Below are 8,613 nucleotides of genomic sequence, written 5' to 3' on the forward strand. Positions count from 1 at the left end.
TATATATAAACAACTTAAATTCTGTCGTCCGCCCGACGACTTACATGTAAGTCGTCCAGGATTTACAAGGTTTGACCCGAATCTCGGAATAAAATCCTGGACGACTTACATGTAAGTCGTCGGGCGGACGACTAAATTGTAAGTTGTCTGAGTATAATTAAATAATGAAGTTTTTTTTTCAATGGCAAAACTAACCTACGACGACTTACATGTAAGTCGTCGGGTTTTAATAAAATATTGATATTTCAATTTTCCACCAGGCGACTGAAATGTAAGTCGTCCAGGAATGTCAAACTTGTGAAAATAATCCAATCAAATGCAAAACTAACCTATGACGACTTACATGTAAGTAGTCTAGATTCTTTGGAGATTTTTTTGTAACCAAACAAAAGCAGACGACTTATATTTCAGTCGTCTCAGAAAACAGATTCTAATTGCTTCATCCATGCTCTCGTCTTTATGCTCTGTAACTAGCAAAACCCTAGGCTTAAAAAATCACCCGAAACCCAAAAAACTAAACCAAAACAAGATCAACTGATACTGAGTCGAACTATAAATAATTAATAAATATTTGAAAAGTTTTTGGGTACCTAACATAACTGTAATCGAATAAAGAATCTAATGGGTTCAGGGCCGACTTAACAGTGTTATAGGTTCTCGGGCAAAAAAAAATTTTACCCTCTAAAATTTCTATTAAGATAATATCAAAAATATTTTTAAAGTTTAATCAGTAATATTTGTATATTTTGTGATAAAAATAAAACTATATACATACATATCAAATAATTTTAGGCCCTTTTCAATTTTATTTATTGTATTTATAATTTGTTTTATATAAAAATATATTTATCAAAAAATTAGATCCCTTAACTATTAATATCAGGAAGACACATGTTTGGATCCGGAGCGGTCGCACCTGTCTTTGAATGTGTCTTGGGAGGGGGGGGGTATTGAATATATAGTTCTTATTCAAAAAGTTATATTTAGATTAGAATTTATCAAAATATCTCAGTTATTTTATAATTGAAAAATATTCAAACCAAGTTATGACATTATTTAAAATTTATTGGTTATTTTATCTAAATTATTCAAAACTACTTGAAATGTCTGAATGACCTCATATTTTGTTTTTTATCTAAGTTATTTTTAACTTGATATTTTCATCCAAAACTATCTAAAAACATATAATTGATTACATACACGATATATTTTAATTACTAACCGGTTTTTGTGTTTCTATTGGAACTACCCCAATACCAAAATTATCAAAACAAAACAGAATTGGAATTTATAAATAAACATTATTTTGTCTCTAATGCAATTAGCCTAAAAACAATAAAATAGTTTTATCACAAATTAGCACATAAAATATAAAATAACCAAAATAACATTCATTAAAAACAAAATTGACAAGACACGCTTCATGAATAATATTTTTATATGCAAATTTTTATTTAAAATATTTATTTTAAAATATTATTTATTTTTATTTTATATCTTAAGCTATAAATTCTAGACCCTAAACCCCATCTCAAAAATCAAACTCTTATTCTTACTAATTTAACAATGTGTCTTTATACTATTAAATCAATAGTATTTTAATTTTTTTTTTTGCATGTTATTTTATGATAAAAATTGTTTGTGTTATCTTATGTCAGTTTTCTTAAAATATTCATAATAAAGGAACCATAATGGAAGATACAATTAGATATGTCAACTAGGGGATTTCGGGCTTATCCCATTTGAGCTTTGGGTATTATGGGTCTAAGTTTGTTTGGGCTAAGGCCGGTCCGAAAACCCGAAATTTTATACTTTAGCTTAAATATTATGGTTTTTATAATCAAAACAATTACTAGTGTTGATATATTATTTTAATATTTTTATCCAAACTCTAATAAAGCAAATATAAAAGTTGTTAATGCACTTTATTGTTTAATCATTAAAATTGTCACATTTTAAATTTTGCAAATGTACCTTCTTCTTTCATGTGTAACATGTTTTTTAATTTCAAAATACAACGTATAAAACGTTTGACCATGTTTATCATAAATTTTGTTCTCTTATATATTTAGTTTAGTTTATATTTTATTTAAATATTATTAAATTTGGTTTTCTTATTATAATTTTTAAAGCATACGAAAAAGGAAAACATTTTTGATAAAGAAGAAAAATTCAAACTAACTTAATATTTTAAAAATAAGGATTTATTTTCCGGGCAGAGCTGGTTCAGTACACTACCGGGGTTTGAGAGTTTGTTAGGAGCAAGGAATGTAAGGACAAGTTTCTCACTCCTTTATGCGGAGACGAAGGCTTTAATTTAGGCAATGGAATGCATGAAAAATTAAAGACAGTTTCGGGTTACGTTTACAACTGATTGTTCTCAACTGGTGAAGATTGTTTTGGAACCGGAAGAATGACCAGCATTTGAAAGCTATTTGGAAAACATTAAGCTTTTGAGAAGAAGTTTCACCAACTCAGATATCGTTCATGTACCTAGGGCGGAAAACATAAGGGCGGATCGCTTGACACACAGTATTAGAAAACAATTGTCTTTCGTCGTATACATGGATGCAAAGTTACTATCTTGGTTTACATAGTCTACATGAATCTGTGAATTTTTTCCTGTAAAAATAAAAAATAAAAAAATAATTAGTTCGAATTCTATAAATTACTCTTAACTAACTCAAAATTTATGATAATTTCTACGGTTGAAAGTTCTAAATGCTTCATCCATGCTCTCATCTTTATGCTCTGTAACTAGCAACACCCTAGGCTTAAAAAATCACCCGAAACCCAAAAAACTAAACCAAAATAAGATAAACTGATACTGAGTCGAACTATAAATAATTAATAAATATTTGAAAAGTTTTTGGATACCTAACATAACTGTAATCGAATAGAGAATCTAATGGGTTCAGGACCGACTTAACACTGTTATAGGCTCTTGGGCAAAAAAAAATTTTGCCCTCTAAAATTTATATTAAGATAATATCAAAAATATTTTTAAAGTTTAATCAGTAATATTTTGTATATTTTGTGATAAAAATAAAACTATATACACACATATTAGATAATTTTGGGCCCTTTTAAATTTTATTTATTGTATTTATAATTTGTTTTATAAAAAAATATATTTATTAAAAAAATTAGACCCCTTAACTATTAATATCATGAGGACACATGTTTGGATCCTGAGCGGTCGCACCTGTCCCCCTACTCAGTCGGCCTTGAATGTGTCTTGGGGGGGGGGGGGGGGGGGGGGGTATTGAATATATAGTTCTTATTCAAAAAGTTATATTTAGATTAGAATTTATCAAAATATCTCAGTTATTTTATAATTGAAAAATATTCAAACCAAGTTATGACATTATTTAAAATTTATTGGTTATTTTATCTAAATTATTCAAAATTACTTGAAATGTCTGAATGACCTTATATTTTCTTTTATCTAAGTTATTTTTAACTTGATATTTTCATCCAAAACTATCTAAAAACATATAATTGATTACATACACGATATATTTTAATTACTAACCGGTTTTTTGTGTTTCTATTGGAACTACCCGAATACCAAAATTATCAAAACAAAACAGAATTGGAATTTATAAATAAACATTATTTTGTCTCCGCATTAAAATAATGCAATTAGCCTAAAACAACAAAATAGTTTTATCACAAATTAGCACATAAAATATAAAATAACCAAAATAACATTCATTAAAAACGAAAATGACAAGACACCCTTCATGAATAATATTTTTATATACAATTTTTTATTTAAAATATTTATTTTAAAATATTATTTATTTTTATTTTATATCTTAAGCTCTAAATTCTAGACCCTAAATCCCATCTCAAAAATCAAACTCTTATTCTTACTAATTTAACAATGTGTCTTTATACTATTATATTATTTAAAATACTAATTTTTTTTTTGCATGTTATTTTATGAAATTGTTTGTGTTATCTTATGTCATTTTTCTTAAAAATATTCATAATAAAGGAACCATAATGGAAGATACAATTAGACATGTCAACTAGGGGATTTCGGGCTTATCCCATTTGGGCTTTGGTATTATGGATCTAAGTTTGTTTGGGCTAAGGCCGGTCCGAAAACCCGAAATTTTTTAATTTAGCTTAAATATTATGGTTTTTATAATCAAAACAATTACTAGTGTTGATATATTATTTTAATATTTTTATCCAAACTCTAATAAAGCAAATATAAAAGTTGTTAATGCACTTTATTGTTTAATCATTAAAATTGTCACATTTTAAATTTTGCAAATGTACCTTCTTCTTTCATGTGCAACATGTTTTTTAATTTCAAAATACAACGTATAAAACGTTTGACCATGTTTATCATAAATTTTGTTCTCTTATATATTTAGTTTTAGTTTATATTTTATTTAAATATTATTAAATTTGGTTTTCTTATTATAATTTTTAAAGCATACAAAAAAGGAAAACATTTTTGATAAAGAAGAAAAATTCAAACTAACTTAATATTTTAAAACAAAAAATGACAATTGTTAATACACTTTATTGTTTAATCATTACAATTGTCACATTTTAAATTTTGCAAATGTACCTTCTTCTTTGATGTGGACCATGTTTTTTAATTTCAAAATACAAAGTATAAAACGTTTGATCATGTTTATCATAAATTTTGTTCTCTTATATATTTAGTTTTAGTTTATATTTTATTTAAATATTATTAAATTTGGTTTTCTTATTATATTTTTTAAAGCATACGAAAAAGGAAAACATTTTTGATAAAAAACAAAAAATGAGAGAGAGAGAGAGAGAGAGAGAGAGAGAGAGAGAGAGAGAGAGAGAGAGAGAGAGAGAGAGAGAGAGAGAGAGACTTTCTTGGCATGATTCTTCTTCACATTTTCCACAATGTGTTTCACACACTTTCTATGCTCAGCATTCGGTAACTTTGACACCATGGCACTTTTCAGTCCCTTTGATCTATCTGAAATGATGACAAACCCATTTCCACCTTGCAAAACTAAGTCATGTTTTATTTTCTTGATAAACCATAACCAACTATCAGTTGTCTCAGATTAAACAACGGCCCAAGCAATCGGTTAGATTTGATTGTTGGCATCATGTCCAACAGTAGTTAGCAACACCCCTTTCACAGCTCTCTTCAAGAAAGTACCATCAAGTCCAATAATTAGCCTACAATATCCTCTCCAAGTGTCCCGAAGAACCCCAAAGCAGACATAAAAACCGTTGAAAACATCTTCCCCTTCTTTGTTTTTGTATGTGTCTACAATGGCTGTGAAACCCTGATTTGTCACAATGATCTCCTGTGCGTATCCTCGAAGATGAGCAAATTGCTCCTCATACTCTTTCTCAAGCCATTTCAGAGCTAAAAGCCTTCCCTTTTGGCACTGATTTCGTGTACTGACTATTTTCCACTTCTTCTTTATAATCTGTTGAATCTCTTCGGGCATCAAATCCGCTTTTTGTCTCAGCTTATCCAAAAACAGTCTTGCAATCACCGGATTTTTCAACAGCTTGCATTTTCCATCTGGAGTGCAACTTTGATACTTGTACTTCGTCTTCAACAACCACTTCTGACTTTCAATATCATAAGAGCAATAAATCCGCCATTTATACTTCCCACCAATGCCACACACATATGAGACTTTTTCCTTATCCCACCTATCTTGCTTAATGTTTCTTCTCAAAGCATACTCCAAGACAACCTCTTTAAACTCATACAATGTGTAGTAGCTACTACCCAAAGCTAATTTATCATGACTTCTTCTTCTTTTCATTCTCTTCTCACGCACATCAATATCATCCTCAGAGGAGTCATCCCAACTCTCTGGAATCTCGTTTCTCTCAGTTAGAATCTCATCCTCAAAATCAGCCACCGATTCCTCGATCTCATACTCAAATTGACCAAGAGTATCCTTAACTTCATATATCTTATCTTGTTTTCCAGATTTTATGTCTTCCTCGTCCTCTGTCTCATAACCTCCTTCTAAGTCTTTCTTCTCCGTTTCACCATGGTGTCAGCACTTTTGATTTCACTTCTTTCATCTCTGTAAAAAAAAATCAAACTCAAACCCATACATAAACAAATATGAGAAATCTAAGTTAAACAAGCTTCAAAATTATCCATACCTAACAGCAACAGCCCCTTCATCATTCTTCAATTTCTCTCTCTCTCCTCTGCATCTTCATTCCTCACTGTCTCTCACTCCTCTGCATTCTCTTATGTCGATCCTGTCTCTCTCTCTTTCTCGGTCATCTTCTGTGTTTCTCTCTCTCTTCTCACGCACATCAATCTCATCCTCAAAGGAGTCATCCCAACTCTCTGGAATCTCGTTTCTCTCAGTTGGAATCTCATCTCAAGCTTGCGGTATAAGGAAGGTTCCTTTGAGCATCAATTGAATTTTAACTTCTCAAGAACCTTGTTTAGCTTCTCATTCCAAGCTCTTGGGGATTTGTCTTAGACCATATAGATCTTTATTGAGTTTATATACCTTGTGTTCCTAACCTTTAACTTCAAAGCCTTCGGGTTGGCTCACAAACACCACTTCCTTCAAGTCTCCATGAAGGAAGGTGGTCTTGACATCTAAATTGTTAATCTCCCATCCTCTTGAAGGCGCTAGAGCAATGATAAACCTGACGGTTTCAATACTGTACCGTTGAATATACCCTTTCGCCACCAGTCTCGATTTGTATTTATTTATGCTGCCATCTGCGTTCCTCTTAATCTCGAAGATTCATTTTAAACCAATTGGTTTAGCTCCTGGTGGTAGATCGACAAGAACCCATGTTTTGTTCTTCACGATCGATTTGATATCTTCTTCGCATGCATCACGCCATACTTTCTCCTCAATTGCGGTTTTAAAATCCCACGGCTCTTCATTCAGGAGGAGTAGGAGACGTGCTCTTCATTCAGGAGGAGTAGGAGACGTTCTCCTTCCACCTCGGCGATATAGATGTAGTCATCAAGATAAGCTGGCTTCTTACTGACTCTGGTTGATCTTCGTGGTTGAAACTTGTCTGCATCCTCATCGGTTTCAACTACAGTCTCGTCGTTTTCTTCTTCGGCTACGTCTTCGTCTTTGGGAACATTACTATCTGCAGCATCATCTTCTCCATTCCCCTGTTTTTCATGATCTCCAAGTGGAACTTCGAATGACCCTGGTCTCTCAGTTACACCCGGTGTAATTTTGTTCCAATCCCCAGCTTTATTTTCTTCGAAAAGAACGCCTCTGCTAACAACTATTCTTTGTTGTGTGGGATCGAACAGTCTGTACACTTTAGAACCAGGCTTGGTTCCCAGGTGTACTAGGGGACGAGACCTATGATCCAACTTCTTTAAGTTCCATGTCTCTACCTTAGCATGTGCAGTACAACCAAATACTCGTAAGTGGCCGATGTTTGGTTTTCTTCCTCTGAAGGCTTCATACGGTGGTCTGAAAAACCAAAGTCTTTATTGCAATTCTGTTGATCAGATAGGTTGAATGTCAAACTGCCTCACCCCCACAGGTAGTTTGGTACTTCCATGTGTGTCAAAATACCCCTTGTCATCTCTAACAAGGTTCTATTACGTCTCTCAACTACTTCGTTCTGCTGCGGTGTATACGGAGCAGTTAAGTGTCGTTGTATACCTGATACCTGTGGGAACCGAAATTTGCACTGTCGATTTCCGTTTAAATAAGGAAACTAGAAAAACCCTAATTTCCCAGAGGACTCGGATATCTGCTAATACCACACCTCAAGCAATCAGAACACGAGAATAACAACGATAAAGTATAAGAAATCAAAAAGAGAGCAAAAAAGATCTTATTCCGAATTTGCGTATGAGCGTTTACAACAAGGTATAAGCCTGGGCTCGAGAGCTGTCGGCGAGATTCCTAGTTCTAGCAACCCTAAGACGGCTAAACCTAATTGAGTCCCAACTCGAAATAACAAAAATGAAAATATGCCTAAATTGCTCTAAGTGCTAAGTTTGCTCTGAAAAAAGTCTCCCCTCATGCCTCTCGCCTAGGACTCCTTATATACTTGCTCCAAGGTCGGTTTATGCTTTTACTCTTCTGCCCTTAAGCCGTCATAGCATAAAATGGAGATATTCCATTTTTTCCGATCTTCGTAATTATCCTCAAAATTTCGTATTTATCCGCGGAAACTTGACATTTATCCTTCCTTGCTCGCCAAGCGTAAACCGTGCTACGGTTTATGGGCTTTTGGTTAAGAAATCGTAGAGTGGGCTTCAAGTCATGTTTTAGGTCCCTTTGGGCCGTTTTCTGACTCGAAGCGTTTACTATGACTTCTTTCGATAAAGAACGAACTTTCCGCGGTTTTAATCCGCAAAGTTTGATCGATGATTTAGAATAGCGGAAAACATGAGCCGAGTTCGCTACGGTCTTCGGGAGATAGTATCGAAGGTTCGACGAGAATACATGGACTGGTGTCGTATCGACGTTTCAGAAGAGCTCGGTCGTTTCGTAGCGACCGAGCTTGGCTGAGCTCGGTCGCTACGTAGCGACCTTTTTTCGAGCTCTCATCGGATGTCTCGTTTTTCCTCCGCAAAGCTTTTTCGTAAGAAAGAATCTATTTTGAAAAAGTATTTATCGGAGA

Source organism: Brassica napus, chromosome A6, assembly GCF_020379485.1.
Source record: "Brassica napus cultivar Da-Ae chromosome A6, Da-Ae, whole genome shotgun sequence".
NCBI classification, from domain to species: domain Eukaryota; kingdom Viridiplantae; phylum Streptophyta; class Magnoliopsida; order Brassicales; family Brassicaceae; genus Brassica; species Brassica napus.